A 26,481-nucleotide genomic window follows, 5' to 3' on the forward strand; every position below is an offset into this window, starting at 1 on the left:
ACATTTAGCTACACATTCAAGGACTGGCCTCAGTTTGGCTTTAAACAGTGAGGAAAGCTACCAGAACCGTGAAAGCACATCCCACAAATGCCACCATCCAGTCATAATCTTGGACCACATTATCCCCCTTTGCATTTGTTCACTGTCTTCTCTTCACTTTCTAGATCAGAAAAAGCATCGCAGACTTTGTGCAACTTCTTCCCTGCCTAGATTTCTCCTCACACCTCTTTCTGCTTCCTTCTTTTGGCTGGCTAGTCCTCTCTCAGTATTTCCTTGGCACCTTTCCATTTCAGTCTTCACCCCTTTGGCCAAGATGCCTTTTATTCCTGGGGCTGTCTCCTTCTCCCTGAGCACCATTTAATACTTTCCTATGATACATTTCTTAGCATCAGCACTTTCAATAACAATCCCTTTCCCCAAATGACATTAAAATATTTTGAGTGCCGTTTTGAGATTGGATCATCCAAATCTTTGGCAGTATAGTAAGGCTAGACTTTTCAAACTTGGGCATCTAAAGTCCAAATTTAGAATCCTCTGAAAAAATGGCCTAATTTTCACTCTTAGTTCTCATTTGTTTTGGCTTTAAGACAACAACTGATGAGTAAAGGTTGAAGGAGTGCACCTTTACATAAAAGTAGCTACGGGACTAACTTACATTATTTTTGATATGTTCACTGCTCACACGAATCATTATTAATAAAGAATTGATATAATTGGGAGATTTTCCATCAGAATCAAAAGCACTAATATTACTCAGTGTACATATCTTTAAAATAGGTTATATGTGCAAAATGGCTAGTATTCACTTTGGATTCAGATTCGGCCGGTTCAGGGGACAGTGATTTGATTCGGTGATCCGAATCACTGTCCTGAATTGACTTGTTCAGCATCCCAACTCATTTAAAAAAAAGAAAAAGCCCCCTCCTCCAGTCCCTCCCTCCCCCCTCTCCGTACTCGCCAGCATAGAGTCTGGGTCCAGCTCCCCGCGATGGTGACTGGGGACTGCCCAAATCTCCAAATCTCTCTGAATCAATTCTGAACTCTGAATCAATTCAGAGAGCTGCAGAGAGATTTGGAGATTTATTTATTTTTTAAATGAGTTGGGATGCTGGGGCCGGGCGGAGAGAGCGGGTGAGGGACGAGGCCTGTTTGATTTACAAATTCAGTCAATTCAGCGGTGGCCGAATCTCCAAATCAGATTTGGACAAATCAATTCAGGACAGTGATTTGAATCACTGAATCAATTTGAATAAATTCAGAGAGCTTCAAATCAATTAAGACCTTTTGATAGGTCTCCCAATTCAATTCAGAGATTTGGCCTCTGAATCGAGCCAAATCTCCTCTGAATCATATTAGTACCTGAAGCTTTGCACAGCCCTAGTATATGTCTATCACAGTCAAAAGCACTGGTTTCCTACGCCCCCCAAGAGACATGGACCAAAATAAAAAGGGATCAATGAGGAATGCCAGTTTCCATCCAAAATCTTTTCTAACATCTTTCTGAATTATATAATTAGTTCAGTAACAGATACAACCAAACAGATCTTGCTTCTTGTGTGTTTTCTGGACCACCATGACTTCAACACAAATACAGGGCATACTAAAAGAAGTCAAAAGAAGTCCCGAGTCCTGCAAACTTCTGTAATTGAGTTGTTCATAGTGAAAGACTGTCTATTCGTCAAACCATCTTTAAAGTAATTTTCAAAACTTAAACTTTTCCTTTGCAATCACAGCTCTTTGTTCCTGTTTCTGATTCCTGTATCAAGTATGCAAAGACACCAGACTAGTCTGCAAAGCCTACTGTCTCTATGGAAGTTTTCACCCAAATTCAGTGGGCCTAGATAAAATCCTTATGTTCGTGCCTCAAAGCCATCCATCGAGAACCTGTAAGCATCACGTTACTAGAGGACCCGAGATTAGAAAGCCAACTTTCAACCAACAGTCAACCAACCAAGAATCCAAGCCCATAAAATTACTATATTATTCATGGCAGAGTGTATAAATAAAAAAAATCTTGAATATAGTGAGATTTTCCCTAATTTTTCCTGAATATAATAAATTAAACATAGTATGAAATGCAAAAAGGTTACATTGAGACATATAATATTTGAAGGTTTAATTCATTTTTCTAGTGTATAAGACACAAGGCTATTAAATTTTTAAAGCAGTGATCTCCTGAAGTCCCTACTTTATGAGGGCTTTCTTCATAAAGATAAATGGTTTCCTTGCCAAATCAAATGCAGATTTGAAACAAATTAAGTTAATGTTCAACGGTACAAGGTAGAATGGATGGGGGAACTGTTTTATTTTGCATTGTAATAACCATATACACCTAAATCAATAGCTGTGGAAAAAAAAGGCAATAATATCACATAACTGCAGGAAATGAAATATAGTGGGATGAGGGGGGGAGCGGGTTGCAGAATGAAAGGATTTGTATTGGAATAATGACATTTCATTAAAAAGGGAAGGAGTGCTATTGAATATAAGTCCATACCAGTAAATTCTATTTCTTATAATAACACTTGAGATGAGTTAAAGTTGGCCGGGTATTGTGATAAAGCATCACACTGGATTCCTTTCTTATATTATGCTGTAATTTTATGTTAAAAGAAAAATTTGAAATGTTAAAGAGGCAGTACATGTTTTCTAAAGTGCTTTCTATTTCTCCTAATGTTTCATTTAACTTGTTATATTATCCTGTGATTCACAATCTGGGCATGGAGAAGTTTATCATTTTCATTCTGCTGTAAGCTCATATTAAAAAAACAAACCAGAATGTGAATCCAGTGCTCATGAAAGGCATGAATGTGACAGCCCGGGAGATTAAGCCCTTTCTCTTTATCCCTAGAACAGGTGGAGCATAGGTTGCAAAAACACGCCTCTGGCAAAACTATGATAGGTCCCTGCTCTTACGATAGGTAGATCAGATTCTCAGCTAGCGTGAATTGATGTAGCCCAACTGGAGTTAGTGGAGATAGGCTGAATAACTATAGCTGAGGAGTTTGGTCCATCATCTTTCTGAAGGATCTTAGGAAGAAATCCCGGTTCCATGATTGAAGTTAATTACAAAACTCCCATTGACTTGAACAGGAGTAGGATTTCACCCTTAGTCTTTCTGTGTGCTGTACATTACCCCATCAGTGTTTATTGAGTCTGCCTTGAAAGGACTGTCTATTAGAAATGAGGATAGTGGAAGTCCAATCAGTTATTGGCCTCTCTACTAAGACTGCTGAGACTGCCTGCTGTGGGGGACGACTGCCTTTGATTATTTTAGTGATTACTACGCCGGTGCCTAATGGATGTGAAAAATGAAACCACTCTACTCATTTCAGCTATCACCCAAGGGTCGCAAGTGGAAATGAATTTTAATATCAACAAATGTAAAGCAATATACTTTGGCGGCACAAATTCAAACAAATCACATATTTTACGGGGTCCTAAATATCAGCCTAAGGAAGGGACCTGGGCATTGTTGTAAACAGCTCAGTGAAAACTTCTGCTCAGTGAGCACATGCAGACAAAAAAAAAAAATCTAAAGAGGTGGTAGGAAACGGATAGACTTGCGTAGAAAGCAACAGTTAAAATATCATAAACCCTTTCCATCGGGAATACTGCGTGCTGTACAGATCACCGTAGCTCTAAAACAATACACACAGCGTAATATTGGAGGAAGTTCAAAAAGAACAAGAATGAGAAAAGCTTTCCTATGAAGAGCTGGAAAAGGCAGGTATTCTTCACCTTGGAGATTGGAGGAGACATGACAAAAGTATATAGGTGAATAGTCTGGGAAAGTTGGATCAGAAATTTCTCTTCTCCTGGTCTCAGTTGACAAGAGACAAAGGGGTAAATCAATTAAAATAAAAGCACTGTGGGTGGGGGGGGGAATTCAAAACTGATGAAAGGATTTTTTCCACCCCAGACAACGCCTGATTAAACTGTGGAACTTGTTGCCACAGGAAATGGTTGAGGCCAAGATCGTAACAAGATTCAGAAAGAGATTGAATATTTATGTAGCCATCAAGGATATTCGGTGTTATCATAATTAATGATGACAAAGAAATTGAAAGGGATATTGAACCTTGCGCTTCAGGCCATAAGCCAATCTTTAGCACACAAGTGTGAGAGCTCTGGTGGAGGATGGCTTCCCAGAAATGATTTAGCCAAATGACCTACTCCAGGAGTAGAGCAATTGCAAAAGGATAATGCCTTTTGCCAAAAAGAAAGCCTGTAACTCAAGACAAATGCTTTTTCTCAGCCACAGTTGGAGATGGGGGAATACTTTGGGTTTTTTTCCCAAATTTTCTTTAATAGATGTTCACCACATAACTAATCCCACCACAGCTCCACCGGAGCTAACACCTCTACCAAGCCTGATTCGATCTTAATCCGTCAGTCTTTCTGCTTGGGTCTGGCCATAATAACTTACTGGCAGAGCAGCCGACTGGGACAGAAAGCACCTTTCTCAACACCCTTGAACTGAGACTGAGGTGCAGGCTGGAAAATGCAAGAGGGAGAATCAAGAAACTTTTTATCAGCATCTCCACTTAGATGCTGTCGGTCTCTCTTGACTTGGGGGGGATGGCTGTGAAACAAAGAGTAATAAGAGTAAGCTAAATCAAACTGAGATTTATTAAGAGAGAAGAAATGCTAAATAGTTTTCTGAATCCTTCTTACAAGCCAAACTAGACAAACAGTTACAGACACTAGGAAAAGCAACCCATTTATGTCTCACAAAAGGACGTCTCTTAGGCTCGTGCTTTGGTTGGCCTGCCGGCATTGCTTGCTGTACTGAGAACAATTTCTTGCTGTATCAAGCAATGCTTCTTATTGAGCTCCTTAGCTTCTTTGTGGTTGTCAGTGTCTCTCTTGGCTGCTGGAGGCTCCTTAGACCTCAGGGTAAGACTTCATGGACATTTTCACAGGATAATCTGTGATTAGAAGGCTAGGCCTGAAGTCCAAGGGAAAAGGGACCGAGACCACATGGCAGCTGGTTTCTGAGTACATCTGGGAGTCCTTCTCAGCCTTCCTACTGCAAGACTCTTCTGTCAAAATATCCAGGGGGTTTTGTTTCTTTACAATTAGTAAAACTATAGCAAGGATGCGACCCTTCCTAAATATCTTTTAATTCTTTTCACCATGAAATAAATCATTGGGAGACCCTGAATCTTGTGCCAGCACACGTTTCCAAATTATTCATTGACTGGTAATGTTCACGATTCACATTATTAAGTACAATAATCCAAGTCCCAGCTGAACCACGTAAACATAGGGATGGGCAGAATTTGGCCCCCTACTCCTTTTCAAACCCAAGGGCCCTTTTTCATCTTTCATTCATGATTTCAACGGATTTACAACAGGGCGAGAACAGTTATACAAGCTTGAACTGCAAATTTAGACTTTATTCAAATATATTAGTGAACATCTGGATGCAGTGATGACTGTGTCACAACTGTGTTTTAATTGTACCATCTCCTTTCCTAATGAGCGATGCTTCCTGGCTTCCTACAAATTAGATCAGATATTAGCAAAGATTTGTTCTGCTGTTGACTCATTCATATAAATTATGGAGGATCTCAGTGCAACTGACTACAGAATGTGTAGGAAGTGCAGCGGGAGGCAGATGCTGTTCCTATTTTTCCCCGTGCCATCCCATTGAATGCTGTGAGGTTATCCCAGGGTAAAGTAAAAGAGAATTTAGCCCCTGTGTCCAAACTGAAATCGTTTTACTCTGTTGATTTTGTCAGGAAGAGGGAAGGCACAATGAGTGTTCCTTAGACATATTGTGCTGCTAAGAGGCTCTCTGCTTTGGACCCCTTTCTTGTCACAAATGCTAAGTGCTCACTGAAAACTGCAATATATTTTGTAGAGAAATATACAAATTAGCATTTCATGACTAATTCTGATGCAGATTTAACGTTTATGCTGATGATGCACTTTTCTTTTGCAGGAGGATGAAAAACAGAGGAATTATGCAGGAAACACATTAACATTAACAATTAACAATGCGATGAAAATCCTATGTTGGTTCAGACATTTTCTATACATTTTCCCTGAGTTTTGTGTTTATTTTTCTTTTCAGCCTGACAACTGTTCAAAAGCAGGTGCACACTTTCTCAATTACTGAATGACGGTCTTTGTAAACTGTCGGAGAGCATGTAATTTGCCTGGGAGCATCTTCTTTAAGTAATGAGTGCAAATCAATCAATAAATCCATGTTAGCAACACCCAAAAATATTGCGGTAGTTTGGCAAATATTGAACATACAGTCTATTGATACATGTTATCTTTTGTAAGTGCCATTGGTTTAAATGCAAAAGAATTATCAATTGACATTTTTAAAAATAGATCAGTGGCACTTTGATTATGCAGCTTTTGATTTAGAGAGCTTTATGCATTTATTCAGAAGACTATTGGCAAGGTACCTATAGTTTTCCACTTATTAAAAAAGCACTTCAGGGCAATGCTCAATAAACCATTCACATTGAAAATGCAGAGGGAGCTTGATCCTTTCCACTGACAGCCACGTGGCCTGTTCCCAAATCTATATGCATACAAGCTGGGATGCTTCAGCACTTGTAGCAATGTTTCCCTGTGCCCATAGTATGGCATAACCAGAGCTGCATGGGAGGTCTGCCGTGGTAGCATTCCAGTGAAGGAAAGGGGATGGATGTCATTTTGCCGCATGACAAAGAGAGCCAAAAAGCCACCTGCTGCAGGGGGCAAAGGAGGAAACTTGTTGGTCGCAGGTGAAAGAATGGGCTAAGGACATGGTTGGCTCAAAGGGGGATTGGGTGGGGTCATGGTCTGTAAGGGAAGTGGAATGACTGTGATGCTATTGATGCATTCAGTCTGGCACTTGGAGGAAGTTATCTAGTGAAAAGGGATACAAACCAAAGCTTTTTATTTTCTTAAAGAACAGTGGTTAAGCAATTATAACAGCTCTTTAAATGAATGCAACTTCCACCAACGTTGGAGCATGGACATTTGGTGCTCATTTAACTTTATTTTTCACCCCATCTTACAATAATAGAAAGCACATGACAGGCTTTACAAATGCCCAGAATCCTCCAGCCTGTCACGACCTGCCTACAGTTAACTGGAGCCCGACTCACCCTGGCAAGATGCCTGAAGTTGTCCCCATTCTGGAAGAAGCAGTTTTAAACTGAAACACCCACTACTTAGAAGTGTGCCTTTTTAATCCCCCTCCCTATCAGTATTTTTTTAAGCAAATAAAACTTGCTGGTGGTCAGGAAATCATGTATTTCCCAGCTTCTTGATAGAGTTTGGTATCATTCTTATAGTCAGAGCTCTGGGCTGGATTTTCAGGAGTGCTTGGAGTCCCTTAGCTCATACTGAGAACAAGAAAGAGGAGCAAAATTTTGAGCATGCTTGAAAATCTAGTGGTTTGACTTCATTTACTTTATTTTACTTCATTTATATTTGTACCTAACATTTGTGAATACACACTGACACAGAGGTGTAGGTCTGGGAGCCTACGGCAGTTCAGGCAGGGTTGCAGGCCAGTTCAGATCCCCAGCTTGCCTGCTGTTGACCCAACCTAAAGCCACAATAAAATTAATCACAGCACTTAACGAAGGGGAAACAATATAATTCAATATAACACACTGCAAGCAAACCAGGAAAATGACCCTCTGTAATTTTCCGGCCTTGCAGTTCCCACCCCTGATTTTCAAATGTCTGCAAAGAAAATGAGGGTGGGGGGAAAGAAACGATTGCCCTCAAATAGATTCCTTTCCTCTAGGCACTGTTTGGACGGTGAGCTCTCAAAATGATTCTGATTTGTGTTTGTACTGTGCCTAACACAATAGGGGCCTGATTTCTGTTGGGACCTCTATGCGCTTTGTATTGGAACTAATAATAGGTAACTAAAGGAGAGCTTTTGGAAGCCCAGCTCTTTTCAGCACCTGGCCTAGAAACTTCATGCAACCAGTCAGCAGCATCAGGAAGCACAAAGCCTGTGTAGAAATCCCCGCTACGTATTGCAAGCTGGTACTGGCTTTACGATTCATCAGAATCCTGTTGTGTATCTGTGCTTACAAAATGAATTTAAAAAAAAAAAAGGCTTGGATGCTGATTGCTTAATTAAGGCTTTACTCCTATTACGTAACAGTCAGTAAAATGAGAGCCAATAGAGGACTTAAACACTGCATCACTTAATGCATAGATGCCTACATTTAAGGTGCCTGATTCCCAGGGCAGAGTCCAAAACCTGTCTCATCTTCCTATTGTATCTCATGATTGATGACTATAAAAAAATAGAACAAAGAACGGTCTCTGGAGCAGAGCCATGAATCCAGGGCTCTTCCATCCTGGATGAGTGCCTTAATCACTAGGCTACAGATCCAGGCTTTCATTCTCCACCCTCTGCCTACCCTTCTCCCCACCTTGACTGCACAGTGGCTTCAGCAGGAAGGGTGCCAAGTGCTCACACCCAGCCATACCGGTAGCGTAGTCGTTAGAGCACTCTCCTGGGGGATGGAGGATGGAGCTCCCTTTGGTGGAGGTGTCCTTAGGACATGGGTTCCCCACTTCCTGGGTGAAAGCGCTAAGTCCCGTGCAATCATATGGCAGTGTCAGAGTGATGTTGTAGCTGTGTTGCTCCAGGAAGGATGTGAGGGGCAAGGATTTTGGCAGGGGTGAGATGTTTTATTGGACCAGCTGTATAGTTTGGATGCAGTTAGACAAGCTTTCAAGTACAATGCATTCTCCTTCAGGTCACGACTATGCAATAAAAGAGACTGCCCCACAAACATCCTTGCCTCTTGTATGCAGTTATGAGGACACCACCCCCAGTGAGCCCCGTGCAAAAGCACTTGCCTTCAACTGTGTTTCTTGAGGGGCCGATCTTGCCTCTATGAGTTAAGTTTGCCTTAAGAACATCTACCCAGTTGACTTGTCGGTGGACTTAGGTAGAGGGATGTCTAGTTCCTGGATCCCAAGATCCTTAGGTAGGAGGTGAGTACGGAGCTGTTCAGGTTGGGTGGGTTATTGGCATGCAGTGGGGAGTGAACACACTGAGCATCTGGAAAACTCTGAAGTGAAACGATGAGGCACCCATTGAGTTGAGGCACCCATTGAGTTGAGGCAGGTGAGAATGTGTTTGGAAGGCGGGGAGGGAGTTGGCATACAAATGTCGTGACGTGCCTCAATGGTGCCTAAATGGATATAACCATAACTGGCTACAAAGAGCTTGGGATCAAATGTCAGTCCTTGTGATGAGCAGGCAGTCAATACATGCCTTTCCCTGTGCTAATTTATGGGAGTAGATGTAATGAATGAATCAGAAATACTCTTGCATCCAGAACAGACCAAGCTTGCTGCAATTCTTTCCCTTCTGCTTTTGGACAGCACTGATTTAATGAGGCTGAACACCAGTGGAAAACAGATTTTTAATTTAAAAAAAAAATGTATTAACAAATAGCCTACTTCAAAGCCAACTGGTCTTCATCCTCCTAGCCTAGGATGGTTGACACTACTAGGGTGCTGGACAAACACACTTCACCACTGTGATTTTAAGAGGCTGTGGTATCTTTCAGACAAGCTCATTCCTTAGACTTAATTAAAACCTAGTTCACTCCTTTATTCAATTTATGAGGCCTAGCCAGTAGGATTAAGCGATTACAGGCAAAAAGCCCCATTTGTGAAACACTCATAAGCTCAAGCTGCTAGGCTGCTCAGTTGTACTCCATTAAATTAATAAGGAATGAATAGACTGATCCATTATGAATAAAGCTGTGGGGAGCCTCTGCATTGCTTCATACTCTCTGCACACTCCTTAGAGAACATTTGTGTAAAATGATTATGTTCATATTCATTCAATTGGAATTCTATAAAAGTGGAATGCATAAATTACTCTAAAGATGGGGAGTTTATCTTAAACATTAACTATGTGTGTGAATTAATAAGACTATTATAAAACCATTAGCATTCAGTGTATTTACCTACGTATGCTGCATACCTAAACCAAATCCAACGATTGCACCTAATTGCTATTCTTGTTGTGTGATCAAGCTGTGGTTCATTTTCCCTTCTAGTCATAATATTTATGAATTACAATTTTTCTATTAAAACTTTTGCGTTCTTCCTCCCCCCTCCCAAGCTTTACATTTGCTTGTGTAGGTTTTCCAATATGCACTGAATACACACATAACTGTGACTGAATAAGCAGGAAAGCAGCAGTAGATAGATCAGGAAATAAGCATGCAGATCAACAGATGCCTGTAGATATGGTAGAGTTTAATACCAAATGGCACTGGAGGGCACAGAAGCTATCAGTCAAACTTGAGTTTCCATAGATTCATAGATTATTAGGCCAAAAGGGACCATTGAGATCACCTAGTCTGACCGCTCATATAACAGAGGCCAGAGGCCTTCCCTGAATTAATTCCTGTTTCAATAAGGGCACATCTTTTAGAAAAACATCCAATCCTGATTTTAAAATTTCTAGTGATGAAGAGTTCACCCACAGCCCTTGGCAGTTTGGGGAGCTTGATCAAGCTGACTCTAATGAAAGGCTTCTATTGACTTTTGCAAGCCTTGGACTGGGCTCAAAAGAAAAAAAAAAAGCAGAGGGGAAAAAAGAGCAGAAATATCAAAGGCGTTTTGGAAGGCTTTGGGAAATATGGGGTTAAAGCTTGCTTTAACTTAGCTTGCTCAGGTGCTGCAGGGTAAGGCTATAAAAGCAGCTGCTGCAAGACGAGGTAGAGAGACAGTTCAAGTGGGAAGAGGTTAGGTATGTGTTTGGGGGTGGGCCGATGGTCTGAGCTGGGGTATTTTCTTTCCATTTTAGATATTAGCTTCTCTCTTTGCCCGATATATAAAACTCTCTCTGAGAAAGGGACCTGACTAGTGGACCCTGTGGGGGTTTTTGAGTTGAGTTGATTTGCCAGCCTACAGAGCTAAAGCAAATAAAAAGAGTACATTATTAGTACTGATTCCACACAATCACAGCTAAATGGCACTGAAAGATATACAGGCACGGTGTTATTTTCAACACTGTTCCTGAGCAGCGCAAGGAAGTTGCATGTTAACGTGGGTTAGCTGGCACTTCTGACCTTCATTGTTCCCAATGGAAACAATGACAGTCTATTAGTCCTCCACAAGGGATATCATCACCTCGCAGCAGCTCTCCAAATCCCTCAGGACCCTCCTGGAACAACAATAATTCAGAAAGAGCTCACCGAACCTTAGAGCTGTGTGAAATGTTTGCCACAAATCTTGCCTAGACGGGGGTTTCATTTGGAAGTCAGCTGAGCTGTGTTTGAAAGGCATAGCAACCTTTTAAGCAGACCTGACCAGGTGGGGTGAATGTTGCAACTCAAATTGACACAGACTTAATTGCAACAAAATATGCTGTCCCACACAGCCAGGCAAAGGCTGCTCTTTTATTCCAATTTGGCTTTGAAACATGGATTTTGCTTTTTTGGTTTGTTGGGGTTTTTTTTTTTTCCTTCAGACCTGAAATTCAAAGTGAAACCGAGGCAGGTCAGATTTATAAAAGTTGTGTCAATATATTTTCTTGGGTTTCAATCTCCAGGCCCATGCAGCTTGCAAAAAATTAGCAAGCAGACCAAAACTGAACCACATGGGAGTAGGAAATCATATGATCTGTGGACAAACTAAGGTATGGGACTGATACGAAACCAGAAAACTGACTCTCCACTTCTCCCCCACCCCAAGCTTGGCTTTTGCAATGAAGCTGGAAGTACCAGGAATCCACAATGGATTAATGCATTCTCCTCTGGAAACTGCCTCTGGAGCGGGAAGGGAACGCACTGAGCATCTGGGGAATTTAAAGTGAGACAATGAGGCACCTACAGAGTTGAGGCACCTCAATTGCCCAGAAATCATAGAAAATGAAGGTTGGAAAGAGACCTCAGGAGGTCATCTAGTCCAACCCCCTGCTCAAAGCAGGACCATCCCTTGGTTGGCTTGCCCTAACCAAAGAACCGTTGATCTTCAAGGCTCAGCCAGTGTTTGTAGTTGCACAAGGATTTCAGAGGGTTAACGAATGTGGTCTCTGCTAAAAAAAAAGAAAAGAAAAGAAAAGAAATGAACACTCCTCTTCCATGTTTCTGCAGGAAAAATCCAAGCTCACATAGATGTTTTGTCATGGGCACCCTAGAAAGTCCTACGTAGTTAAATGGAGACAGTACTGAATAAGTTTGGGGAATAACTGCTAGTGGATTGGGAAGCACATCACAAGACACAGTTACTTGTTGTCACCCAAGCCCCTGAACTGCATAATCCAGGCTTGATAGGAAGGATTAATAAATGAATTCTTGACTGAACCTACACATAAAGTCTGTACTGGAAAAAGGCTTATTCCTTGGCCCAGCTCCAAGAGAAACTAATCATCATGAACTTCATGCAGATTTACTATTATTCTTTCTCTAAAAAAGGTTAGGCCACTGCCCTGGGCTTATAATGGCAAAGGTGCAGAAAAAGAGAAAGTAGAACAGACTGACAGAACAAATGTGGACAGTGGGTGTTTTCATGGAAAGCTGCCCTTGGATTTCTATGTTTACCCAGAAAATTAATGTAAAGGAGCTATCGTATATTAAACCAGATGGTATCAGTGAGCTGATCTAAGCTTCAAGGGACAATAGTATCATCCAGCTGTATTTTTTGAGCAAGATACTATCGCTAAGCCAAGTGATAAGACGGGAAGTTACTGAGATAGTATTATTGGAAAACCATGGTTAAGTAACTCATGCTTTGAATAATATTTTAGATACAACAGACTGAAGACAGTGAAATATATATTTCATACTATCTTGGGCCTGGTCTATTGCCTATTGAAGTCAATGGAAGGAATCCTGTTACCTTCAATAGAGCTTATGATTGGTCCTTAAAACACTGGTGTTATTTGTAATATAATAAGGTAGAAAATCCAACCTCACTAATAGCCAAATTGACAGTGAACTCCTGACCATGGAATAGGCACAAAAGCAAGAATTGATGGCATGTTCATCTAGATTTTTTTTTCTCTCATTATTATGGTGAAGAGCAGCTGAAAATGCTTGTTAACTGGGTTTTTCTAATTTAGCTCCACTCTGGGAGCAGGCATTGTTAGATACCTAGCAATACATTTCTATCTCTATTCAACAGGATTTCATGCTCATCTCAAGCCTTGGAGACATTTGCTAAGACAACAAATGGAGTTCTTTCACTGAGTCCCTCCTTTGACCTTCAAAACCGTCGTCCCTCCCCACTTTCTAGGCTACTTTTTGACATATAAAATATGAATTTCATGTTCCTTGCACAGAAGGAATGTAACGCAAGGACATGGATTGTGTGGGCTGTAAAATATCGTACTTTTCTAGTGCAACAGACCATTGGGCTATGTGATCCAGTATCTTGTCTCAGAAGATGATGAAAATCTCCATAATGCATTTGGCCAGCTGGGCTGTGTTAGTCGTACCGTGAGGGAAAGAATTCCTCTGTGGTCCCAGTTGGTGCTCATTTTAGTCCCAATACCGTGAGGATGGATAGCCCTTGTGACTTTTTCATTAAGTTGGCGCAGCTACAAGTATTACTCCTATTTGGATAAATGTTCAGTCCATTGTACATTCCTGCTGCACCGTTTGCACTTCTGTAGCCTCTGCTGTGGCTTAAGAGAGAGCTTGTGTGTGGCCTATGGACTTGCACAAAAAAATGGTTGAGCAAGGAATTTTATTCTCACTGGCAAGGCTGCATAAAGGACAAAAATAATAGTAGAGCTGTTCGCTCTACAATCATAGGGGCACAAGAGACTGCTGGTTGTTGGTCTCAACTTGGCGACAGCAGGATGAAACAGGGACAGGAAAAATGCAGGGTCATAGAGCAGACTGTCTCTCTCCTGGTCACAGAGACTGAGCCATTGGCTGTCAAACTCTTTACCCAGGGGGATGCTAGCATCGGACAAAAATATGTTGCTGCCTCTCAAAAGCTCATGCCTCTTTGACTTCAGACTAACATGTCTAACCACCTCTGTGCTCTCTAACCGAAGAGCATGACCTTCCTAGCTAAAAGAAGACTGTGCGCTACTTGAACATGGGGGAGGAGAAGGACAGGAATGATTCAGCGAGGCTGCCTATATATCACCAGTGCTGTTGTGCTTTCTACTAACAAACTTTTGCTGTCTTCGAAGGACAAATCCATGGAGAGTGAAGGGAGATGCTGAAGTAAAGCCAGAGTTTGCCTAGTGTATTGGATACTCTATTCAAAACTAATTCCTGGGAGTGCATGTGGCCCTGTAACCATACCAAGGTTGTAGCAGGGGTTGAAGGTGGACGTGCTGCATAAATGACAGCTGTGCCCAGGGGGAGTCCTAACTTAACTGGTTTGATTTTTGCAGGGTTTTAAATCCATGTACCTGGCCTGTTAGGTCAGTGACTTCCCTTTGGATAATTTCTAGGGTAATTTTTTGGATGTTTTCTTCTCTCTGCATTTGGCAAGCTTTCCTAAATATGCACTAACTGCTAAGAGACATTAAGGTTTGCATAGCAGATGACCATGTAATAACAGTGGGGTGGTTTTTCATCTTAAAATGCAGGCAGATCTGAAACAGGCTGCCTGCAGCATGATCAGAGTTGGTACGTCGGACACTTTGCCAGTTCTAATACTACAATACAATGTTGTTCCATGGCTTTTTTGTGATTTAAAGGGATCAGAAGACACTATCTCTTTTGGTCTGTAAGCACGTAATACCAAAGAGCAGTATCCCCCATAGAATAATAAACACTTTAATAATAGTAATGTAGGAGCCACAATCATGAAAAAAGTGATTACATTCTACATAAAAATATAAAACCTCATTTGATCCTAAGCTCCCCTGTGGCACATTACCTGGACATTTATTTAAAATATAACATCTCTTTCCTATATCTCATTCAGGCTCTTTGTTAACATGAATGTAAAGTAACAATAAGATTGCTTTCAGTGGAATATAATAAGGAATCAGTGTGATTCGGTGATCCACGCAATTAATTCTGAGCCGTTCCACACATCTGATCTACAGAAGAGATAGGAAAGGGATAGGAAAGAGATAGGATAGGAAGAATATTCTGCATTGAGGAAGACTGGATTGAGGAATGTTCATATTCTTTTACTGGAGAAGGGAATGCAAACATGTAAGTCCTTGCTTTTCACTAGCAAGGAGCCTGTTGTAATTTTTCTGAGGAGTGGCACATCTAAAAGTACCTCTGTTCTCTGAAAAGTGAGAGACCCACCTAGATGTGACTGGTTATGAATGGCTTTTGTCATTACCTGGTGTGGAAACCATACTGGTATGAAGCATCTTAGGTCCCGTCTTCCTTTCTCACCTCACTTTTGCACCAGTTTCCACTTCCCTCTAACTGCCCCACCCCTGTCTTTCCAGATTTGGGCCTTTTTCCATGCTGTCTTGCCTTCCTGGAAGTCTGTATTGGCTTTAGCCCACCATGCTGCCTTCAAGACCCTCCACTTCTTAGAGGTCAACACTTGTCTGCTGGCAGTGCAATGTCCATGATGATGATTCAGGAAGGTCGAAAGCACGCTGAAAAAAGACATATTGACAATATGCATGAACATGCACTCATCTCTATCACCCCCTCACCCAGTGTCGATGTTGTTTCCTAGACCTTGTTTTTTATTACAGGTCTTTCAGTGGCAGGGTAGGGAGCTTGTCTTTGTAGCTGTTTGTAAAATGTCCAGCACACTAATGGAAGATGACAAAAGAGGAAGGAAACCCTTGTGATTTAAGTTGATAGCCTTATGGAGAGAGATCAGGGTTGAGTTTTCTGTGAGAAGTTCTCGGTCAGGTCTCCCTGTATGTACATTGCCTCCTCTGTAAAATGGACATAATAGAGCATCCCTGCTTCCCAGGTTAAATGAGGAAAAGTAATGGATTAATACTTTAAAAGACTATGAGCTGATTAGAGTGTGGTAGAGGATAAGTCTCTTAGGTAGCATGACCCTCTGTGTGAAAGTAGTAATAAAATCTTAGCACAAGAATAAATATTAATGTTAAACATATCTGCTACCCTGGCCGTTCAGATTATGAATGTGATCAGTCTTTAAAACACTTTTTTCCAGTGCTCTGATTCAGCGCTTTTTTTTTCCACTGCCAGTTGTTGCCATCGTTTCTACTAGCCTTGCACCTGAAGCGGGGTTACCTCTGAAACCTCTTTTGATGCTGGATTAGTGGGAACTGGGCTGCTCTCCCACTGGGAATAATGCAGCGTTCTGCAGGGTAGAATAGTCGGGGACTGGTCCTCAAAGATTTTTGTAAGTATGATTTTATATGTTTGAGGTGGCTCATGGACTTCGTGATAGATAAAAGGGAAGGGTATGGGTACATAAGAGAGAATGGAGAATGAAATCACAAGATTAGCCCGTAAATGTCATTGGTGGTGTTAGCATTGTGGGAAAACATATTTATCCAGGATGCTTAAATGCCATGGTCAGGTACCAGGCTTAAAGAAAAGGGAGAACTTTTAAGTAGCCCAAGCTCAAGAATGAAGTTTGTAATTCCTTACACTCACTCTTCCATATCATGTACTTTAAGTCAAATTTTGTTCCCATTTATGATGCTGGAAATCCTTTATTTCACATGTACGCTGGTGCGTGTGAGATGAGAAATGGCTCCTACAGAATGATATAATATGGCTCTTGGCTTCTCCAGACCTTGTGGCAGGCAGCCTGTTCAATGTTTTAGTCATTTTTACTAAAGGGGCTGCCACATGGGCTGAGTCAGTAACACGCTGACGTTCAGCAGGACATCTCTGCTCTGAGTTCAGATGAAGATTGTCAGCCCTGGTAGAAACAAAATAAAAAATTTCCATTCCTTCCTATTCCTCTGACAATGCCAGATTACCTGCTTTCGAACTCAAACTCCAGTCCTGTGTCCTGTCATTGAGGAATCAACCCCACAGCATGTGAATAATAACTAATGGAAAGACATAAGTTCCTGCCCGTGAGAGAGGATACAGATTCTGCTGCTTATAACCAAGTGTACCGAGCTTTTTGCAGTACGCCAGCAATCTTGGATACCTAACTTAGACCAAATAAAAAAAATGTCTTATATATGGAAGACATTTAGGTGAAATAATTTATCTGATTTAGATAAAATAAGACCCTATGGCCCGTTGCCCTACGCTTCTCAATTATGCAGATCTAGTGGCATTCGTCCCAGCCTGTATTATTCATCTATTTAATAATGGCCCCATGCTTCTCTCTGCAGCCCAGTTCCTCAACTTGTGTAAATCATCATGGAGAAATTGAAGCCAATGGAACGGTGACAATTTACTCCAGGCGAGGTCCTGGCCCTTGGCAGTACACATTTTTAAGATTTTATTATGCATGCAGCAAGTTCAATATGCTGGTGGCTTAGTCGCATCCAACTAGTCCCCTGTTACACTACACAAAGCCATTGTACTCTACCTTTGGTCTGTCAACAACAGCCTTCAATGCCTGCTAAGGAAATTTTCTAGCAAGCGCTTTCTTTATACCTATCCTAGCTCAGTTGCATAGCAGAGGTTTACCACAGATACCCTCAAGACCCATTATATCCTTAAATTTCACCTCTTCCCTGGTACTACCAGTCACTTCATGCTGGGCAGGTAGTTGGGGAGCAGTGTTTCATTATGCCTCTAATCTTCTGTTGCCATGTGCTCCTTCTCCCACGCTTTGATCGTTGAATCTGCTTGTTGTCTCTCCTCTTATACTTCAGTTGTAAACTTTCTAGGGCAAGAGCCATCTTTTTGTTGCATGTGTTTATGGCATAATAAGGCTGGTGGTTTTAAGAGGCACTGGCATACTTGTAAGTAATGCACAAGTTAAGAGACTGCATGGGCAAATGTGGTAGATGAACCCTCATACTAGCTGTATCTGGACCAAAAGGGTGAAAAGCTTCCTACAGCTAAAGAGCTGTTCTCCACTCCCTGCTGGAGCTGACTACACCATTGGCCAGCATTTTGACGAGCTCATATTTCTTTTTAAAGTGATATTACCATCCCTTTACAATAATGTTGTTCAGGTAGCTCTATTTAATAGAAACTAGGAATTGAGTGAGGCACATGCTTGCTCTCTTACCAGCCATTGACTGGAAATGGTCACAAAAGAAATAAAAAGTACATTTGCCTTGTTAATACAATTTGTGCTACATATTCATAGACCATTTTATAAAACTCCCAAGGAAAATTCAATTGTACTGAAAGCACATAATGGTGGAGCAACCATACAGAAAACAGGCAGCATGTTACAGAATTAACTGCACAATGAATGAAATGCTATGTCTATAATAAACCCATTCAGATATAAATTATGGGAGAGCAAGATGAAATGTTTGTTAAGCAATAAAGCTTGCAACCATACATGTGAAATTGAATGGGATTTATCATAAAATATTGTGGAGGATACAGCCTGCCTATGTATTACAAATTCACTGAATTAAAAATAATCCGGGGAAAAGCAAGCTTTTGGGAGGCTGAAAATTTAGGAAATGAGTTCATAAGCTATTTAGTTGTGACCCAAAGTCCCCTGGTGCTAAGAAAAGAGATGGAAGGAAATAAGATCTGAATAATTTCTTAGAGGACCACAGATATGCTGTCTTAATTTTCCCCTCCTGAATTTGTCATATAATCAGATTCCCTGTTGGAGAAAACAACATCTCGCTGGTCAGAGGAGAGGATAGGGAATTTGGCAAAACAGTGTTTGGTTAGTGTGATTTACAGTGGAAGACTTTTTTTCCCGCATCGGTGAGGCCGCTGCATTGCGGGCAGGATAGATGATATTTTGGTTGGATCTCAGAGATATGTGGTATGTTTTCCCAAAAGGCCCTACCAGATATCTCAGCACAAACAACGAAGTTGCTAAAGAATACATTCCAGGAGATTCCATCGAGCCTTTAGCCGGGCTCGACTGCATTCCACTTCTGCAAATTGCAGAGCCCAGCAATGCTTCCCCAGGATCTTTTGTTTCTAACACAAATTGTAAATACTTCCAGTTTTACAACACGATGGCAATATTGCGCAGATGCCCAAAGACTCAGAAAGGTAATTTTAAAATTAAATATAGATGTTTATGGTACTGGGGATAAACGGGAGACGAGATAATTTACAGCCACAAATAGCATTTGTAGCCAAGGAAACTAAGGAGAAACTGTGAAAATAAGGGTAAATCAAACCGTAGGCTCAGTTTCTGCAAATGGTCAGAAAGAATAGTCCCTTCTTTGTAACGCATAGTTGTGTAATCAATATTAGGGTGATTTCTAATTTTCTTTGCTACAGAATCAAACTCCCTAAGCTTCTAACCTATTGTATGATACAGGAGGACAATAGACAACTAGCTGGATCTAGATCCTGAGCATGGGACCTGAGTATCACAATGCAAACTATGGGCATTTGTACACAACACAGGGGTTTAATTCTCCCTAAATTGAAGTGGTGGTTTTTTTAAAACACTGCTTCAATTTAGGGCAAAGTAAACCCGTCTGAGCTGCAGGACTCTCACCCACAGGCACCAGGCTTGGGCAGTCCTGGGGGGCAGTGCAGCCATGGAGGGAAGCACCAGGAGCCCGCACAGCTCAGGCAGGCAGACAGGTTCTGAGGAAAAAAAAAAAAAGATGAGGCTCACCGCTTTTTTTTCCTTCTGTGAAGCCTGCTTTCCCAGGCTGCTGTCAGGCTGCCTGCACGGGCTGCCTGCAGAGCCCCTGAGCTGCACAGAACCCAGCGCTTCCCTCCGCAGCTGTGGGATAGGAAACTAAAACTCCTCGATGGTATTTTATTTTGCAGTGCCCCAGCGTCATTTGCTGCATCCCGAAGTCATTTAAGGTTCATTACACCGCCGAATGTGCTACAGCGGCTGGACTTCACATGCAATATACCACCGAATGTACAAACAGCAATGCCATTAAAGCGGTGCAAAAGGCATTGAACTGGCTTTAAACCCACTTTAAGGTGCCATCTACAAACGCTGTATTGTTGCTGCATTGACTTCATTAGAGTTACACCAATCTACGCAAGCACCAAATCTTAGTGTAGCACCCCTGTTTGTGTAGTTTTGTATTTCAAACTAAATTCCCTATCAATTTTAAATGATTTAACTTTGATGGTTTGGTTCAGATTTGCCAGGCTGGAAAATTGGATGCATACTTTCTTTCAGATTAATATATTTGGGCAACCAACAGACTTCACTCACAGGAACATAAGAACTGCCACTTCCTGGGTCAGAGCGAAGGTCCATCTTGCCCAGTAGTCTGTGTCATATCGTGGCAGAGAGTGGATACTGAAAGGGGGCGTGAACACGGTATGACCAGGGTTTGTTTCCACTGTCCCTTTCCCACTTGCAGCATCTAGCCCCTGGCTCTCATGCTCAATAGCTTCTGATGCCTCTTTTCTCCAAGAATTTGTCCAATCCCTTTTTGAATCTAGTTAAACTGTCAGCTTCCACAATGTTTTGTGGCAGTGAGTTGCACAATTTAATTAGCGCTGTGTGAGAGAGAATTTCCCTTTCTTAGTTTTGAATTTACTACCTATTAAGGTAATAGGCAGAAGTTTTACTGAGAGAGCTGCATCCATGCTGGAAGTTTTGCCAGCATAACTATGGAGTGTGATTTGGAGCCCGTTTTTCAAAGCTGCTAGACTGACTTCAGGTGGGGCTGCAGCTCCTCAACACTTGTGACAAATCAGGTCCCATGTGGACACTCAAAGTCTGTGGTCACTTTTGAACTGAACTGAACAGTTTGCAGAATTGGCTTCTCATTCTTCCCCAGCAATGGACCAGAATTTCCAATCTATACTCAAGCAAAATTCCTAGTGAAATCAATGAGATTTTGCCCAAGCCATAGCAGCACTATTAGGATCATAAGAAACTAGGGCTAGAAGGGACTCACACCATCATCTAGTCCATCCCCTTGCTCAAGGTAAGATAGTACCTGACTAGACCATCCCAGCCAAGTCCAACCTAATCTTGAAGATCAAGATCCGTCCAACCTTATCTTGAAAATTTCGAGGGATGGAGATACCATAACTTTTTTAGGTAGCCTGCCCTAATGCTTGACCACCCTTATAGTCAGAAAGTTCTCCTAATCTCTAATCTAAATTTATTCTCCTGCAGCTTTAGGCCACTGCTCCTAGTCCTGTTCCTTACAGTCACAGGCTAGCCTATCTCTAGCTCCATCTTTTTTATGAACTCTCTTCAAGTACTTGAAGACTGCTATCAAATTCTCCACCCCCCACCCCTGCCCCAGTCTTCTCTTCTCCAGGCTGAAAAACCCGAGCTCTTTCATTCAATCTCTCCAAGTTTGCAATCCGTGGAATACTTTTCTTTGCCAAGGCATACAGAGAGCAAGGGAATTCCCTTCCCTGTGATCCATGGGTGAAAAACATCTTAAGGTGATGTTACAGGCTGCATTTAGACCGTACTAAGGGCACTTAAAATGCAGGTGTCTACGTTGAAGCTTGTTAACTCATGCTAAGTGCCTTCAGTGTTTTAAAGTGATGCCACATCAGGCAAGGGTTAACTCTGGGCTGTGCTGTCTGGTTCATGTTAGGGTAACTTCAGTCTCCTCCATGGATCAAATGAGCAATTTGCAGTCCTCCAGCATCCCAGGATGCATGGTTCTGGCCTTCCCCCTCCAGAAAATGGATAGAGCCCAGGTATCCTGGCTCAGAGCCATGCCCTGGCTCACCATCCTTAGCCACACACCTTCTTGCCAGCCCTCTAACAGTAGGTCAGAGCTGTGCAGGCAGGAAATGGTACTAACCTGTGACTGCTCACAACACATTCGAACTTTAACCACTGCTTAACCTTCCACCGATTTAGTATGGTCTAAGTGTAATGTGCAGCTTCACCCTTAGCTGCTTGTTTGCTGCTAGCATTTTAATTATAGTGTATAAAACATTTCTGTTCTAACAGAACAGTGACAGTTAAGCTAAGCTAGCATCTCAGTGCTAAACGAAAGCAAAAGCAGGTATGCGAATAAAATACTTTTTGTCCCCATTTTTAAACGGCATTGAAAGCTCTCCCGTTTAACCAGTCACAAGACACCTTTCCTGTTTTATTTTCCTTTCCTCACTACAAAAAACCCCACATTTACTGAGAACATCGTCTCCTGCACCCCGCCCCCCACTACCATTTAGCAGAAATGTACTTCAGCATCTAAGGGCATATTGAGAATGGCTGGTAATCCTATCCCTTTAAGGCATGTGGCATGGGCCCAACAGCTCTTGGAGAATGAGTTTATTTTACTCACAGAAATGCAGTCTCTCCGAAGCTTCCTTTCTACAGAGGAAGAAAAGCCTGTTAACTTGTCAAGCGGCATCTGAAAGGCCTTGGGTTCAAAGCTGCTCATCAGTGTTGGTTGACATTCCTCTTTAGTGCCTTTGGAAGTATCAAGTTTGCCAGTTATTGACTTCATTGCTGAGTTATCTGTTGTATAAGCACAATTTCCACAAAGGACATAAGGCCAGGGACATGTTCACCATGCATTTTAAGACATGGTTGATTTGATTTTCTCATTCCTTTTTTCCCCCTAAACATATTTCCCTCAAACTTAAACACTAAACTGTAACAATATTATTGATTAAGTTTTATTCATGGAGTAATAGCCTCCATTTGACATTGTTTTTCAGGAGTCTTTGCTCAGAGGTGTGGAAACAACTAGTACAATGTTTAGAGTGGGTAAATTACCTTTTACCCCTAGAGAGGAGTGCTTCTCATCAAGATTAAGGTCTCTGGCATGGCAGCCTGAGCAGAGGAGGGGAAAACAAAGAAAAAAAATGCAGAGCAACTTGTCTGTTAGCTTTTACATAGGATTGAGACAGAGCCACAGACGATTAAATCCTTCTTTGTATACAAGCTGGAGGCCAAGTTTTCAAATCTAAAGTTTAATATTTGAACTCTGTTTACACATGTTTCTTCAATAAATTAAAAATCTGAAAAGTCTTATTGAGTTGATTTTGGGGTCACAAAATCTTCTATTGCTATACATCCATCATACTGTGAACTCTGGAGTGTGCAAGGGAAAACCCATATCCATCCTGGGCAGATAAAATGCATTCGAGCTCTGCACTTGCTTCAGCAGAAAGCATGGACTAAAACTGTAGTGCTTGCTCGGCTGGGAAATAATGCAGAAATCTCTTTTAATTCCCATTTTCTTTGACTGCCTACTTTCAGCTATGACTAGTAAAGAGGCAATATTATTCAATGAGGTAAACTCCATTCCTAGATACATATGCATAATTATCATTGACCTTTCCTATCTGAGAGCAGAATTGATTCTGATGAGAGTAATACCTCTGACTCTCAGGGCAGGGTCTTGCCAAATTTGTTTTATATTCTCAAGTGACATTGGACGAATGAGCCAATCATGTGGATTGGCCATTAGTGATAGATCTTAAAGAGAATATGTCAAAGTGTGCATATGTGTGTGTGTGAACACACACACACCCCCCACATTGAAAAAAAACCCATGTTCATGTTCATTTTTTAGCCAAATACCTCTTTCAACAACCATCCCTTAAGTGGCCAGACCAGCACAGGAGAACGAAACTGATAATGAAAGCTTATTAAATGGCTTCACAAATCAGTAGATATAGAGAATAATGATGATTAAACTGCTTTTGAAAAGCAAAGAACATTGACTCCTGGTCAATACTTAACCAACTCTTTTAAAGATTTTTATAGCAAAGTTGCAAAAATAATTTGCATTTCTAAAACTATAATTTCACTTGAGGATCTCAGGACTCCTTGACAGACAATAGCAGCAGCTCATAAAACCCCAGTGAAATATGTAGTATTCCAATTCTGCAGCCAGAAAACCTCAAGGCCCAAACTACCTACATTGTGAAATACTTTTAGGTGCCCAAACTCAGCTCCTATGACCTAATTTTCATAGGTCGGTGTGTTCAAGGTGAAAATCTTTTAATAAGTTCCTGAAAACAGAAGGACCACATAGCTCTGTGACTTTCTAATTCACAGGCTGAGGAAACCGGCTCATTCTGCCAAGTGTTTGCCTAAGTTATGGACCAGAGTAAGTGACCGTGGCACTACACTGCCGTCTTTGCTAGAAGTGTCCCATTGACTTGACTTGGGGGTGTGGGTGCTCAAAATGGTGGAAAAATCTGGGCCTCAGACTGGTCTCAAGTCTACAGTTGGTTATCTAAGAGCTTTGGCTCCCAGCAGTAGTGAACACTTGAAGAATCGGGTGCCACTAAATTGCCCGAGCTGTTTCTATGAGTCAGTATCAGAACTAGGAACTTTTGACTTTTGGCCTTAAAAGTCCCAGACCCAGAACTCTTGACTTTTGGCCTTATGTTCCAACCACTGAGACCCTGCTTTCCTAGCCAAGACCAGAAGTGGAAATGCAGGAATGCCAGAGGAAAAACTAGTTTTTCTTGAGATTTTTCACCCAGTTTTGCAGATTCAAGAAGTCTTAGATGTAGTTTTTCAGTCCTCAGGAAAATTGTTGTCCTCAGATTCTGTTTTGGGGAAGTTCATCTCTATGAACTGGAAAGCTCTTCTCCAGCTGCCCTACTGACTAGAAGGTAGGTGGGGATGCATTCAAAGCTCTTTCTACACTGGAGACAGTCATTAGAGGAGGACTGGTGAGCAAGTAGAACCAACTATGAAGACTACACATAGCACCAGGGAAGCTTATTGGCTTCAAAACCTTCCTCCATAAATGGGTGGTGAAAGTGATACGAAACTGGTATATCAGACCTGGGAGACAGGTGTAGTAAATGGAGACCTTCATGTTGTCAACTATCCTCTGATGCTCCAATCAAAGATGAACAATACATAAATAAGCCGGTCGTAGCCAATTGTTAAGAAAAGGCATTTGTCTGTAATTAATGGCGAATGGTCTTAAACAATAGAGGGCACATCTACCTCTGCATTGCAAAGCTAGTATGAGACTGCAAAAGATGCCAAGGAAAATCAATGTTAAGCAGTTTCTATGGCCTTGTGCAGGGCTATGTAGTGCCAAAGTCCAGGCATATTTCTCATTGAATAGAGTCCTCATATATTTTATTTATAATTTAATGCTGTATTTTATGAAAGAGATACATGACGGGGAAATTCATAACCTTGTCATTCCTGTTCATTTTAAAGCAATGGCCAGGGCAATAAATATTTTTTTTCCCTTAGCATAACATTTAACACAATAGAACCTCTTTTCTAACTGTGTTTTTGTTTCTTCTGAATAGTTGCTACAGCAGAGCCATATATTTGTAGCACTCACCCTGTATATCACTGAAATTTTGGTATTAAAATCACTAAATGCCAATCACTTACTATAAAATCAGCTCAAATGTTATGCATCTAGCATGTCATGTTACATTATAGGTTTTTATAACTCAAACACTTTAAGGTATGAAAGAAATTAATTGCCTGTATCATTTTCCATAAAAACAAATAAACAGTGCCGGTTGCCTCTTGAAAGTCAATTGGAAAATTGATTTTAATTCAAATTGTATTTCACATTAATTCAAGCACTCGCCACTAGAAGTTGTAATCCTGGGACTTTAAATACGGATAATGTAATTTCAGACTGTCATGTATTTTAAATATTGTTATTGAAATTTCAGCCACTACCATAAGATAATAATCAGGATATACATAATGATGTATTAAACATGACAGTGGCATTCGCTTCTCTACTCTGAGTGCAGAAGGACCTTAATAGAAGGCAGTGCTTAGGAGAGCCTGATTTCCTCCAGGCCTGCTCTTTCAGATTGTTTTGTTCTGACATCAGCATTACACCTTCTACAGGCAAAGCAAAAGGTGTTTCCTTCTCTGACATCAGCGGCATTTGCACAACAAGGCTTAGATGAGATAACAAGATCCAGGCGGGCTGCTAGCATATGTTCAGCTCGATCAACTTTGCAAAGTTAGTAGAGCTTAATTGCATGGTGCTTGAAACTCAGTGATGGAGAGTTTGCCAGGGAATGAGCATGCACATGCTTATAATGCCGAGGATCTAATAGTGGGAGACCCTTGGCTAAACTGCAAAGGAAGGTTAGGAATCCAAAGCCCAGACACTTCAGGGTAAGCGCTTAAAAATTACATAGTTTTAGCGTTTCTCTGAACTACCCAGATATCAGTAAAATCTGAGCCAGAAATCTCAGAAAAGGCTACCTCATGGGAAGTCTAGTTAAATGTAGTTAACTTCTAGGTCTTTTATATATACAGGAAAAAGCAAGCAAGCAAGGAAGAAAGAACTTCTATCTAGCCCCAAACATCTCACATTTTCTTTAACAAAAACATTTGTTTCCTTGGGTTTTTTTCTCTCCTCTGTGCCATAAATATGTCAGTTGTTCAAGAGATGTGACTGTCCTTATAAATGTACCGAGGATAAGCCAGGTTGTAAAGGATTCAGGTTCATGAACTGTGTTTATACAGTCCATTGTTTAGTACTCATGAATAATTGATTCCTTGTCCTTCCTGCACAAATATTTCAATCAGATACAGTTCAAATTGATAGCAGGTGTCTGA

General features: G+C 41.2%; 1 long non-coding RNA gene across 2 annotated transcripts in view; it reads right to left on the reverse strand.

Annotated features, from left to right (window-relative positions):
• The window catches only part of LOC149857106 (uncharacterized), a 77,057-nt gene that overhangs the window by 12,537 nt on the left and 38,039 nt on the right, over positions 1–26,481 (reverse strand). The window contains exons 3-4 of one of the 2 annotated variants that reach the window (XR_016444295.1): positions 22,241–22,416; positions 14,755–15,541 (exon numbers count right to left, since the gene is read on the reverse strand). This is a non-coding gene — a long non-coding RNA (uncharacterized LOC149857106). Of the gene's footprint in view, positions 1–14,754; positions 15,542–22,240; positions 22,417–26,481 lie in introns of those variants that run through there. The other variant, XR_016444296.1, reaches the window with a different exon arrangement.

The sequence above is a fragment of the Crocodylus siamensis genome, chromosome 9, assembly GCF_052110815.1.
Source record: "Crocodylus siamensis isolate JL-2025a chromosome 9, ASM5211081v1, whole genome shotgun sequence".
Taxonomy (NCBI): domain Eukaryota; kingdom Metazoa; phylum Chordata; order Crocodylia; family Crocodylidae; genus Crocodylus; species Crocodylus siamensis.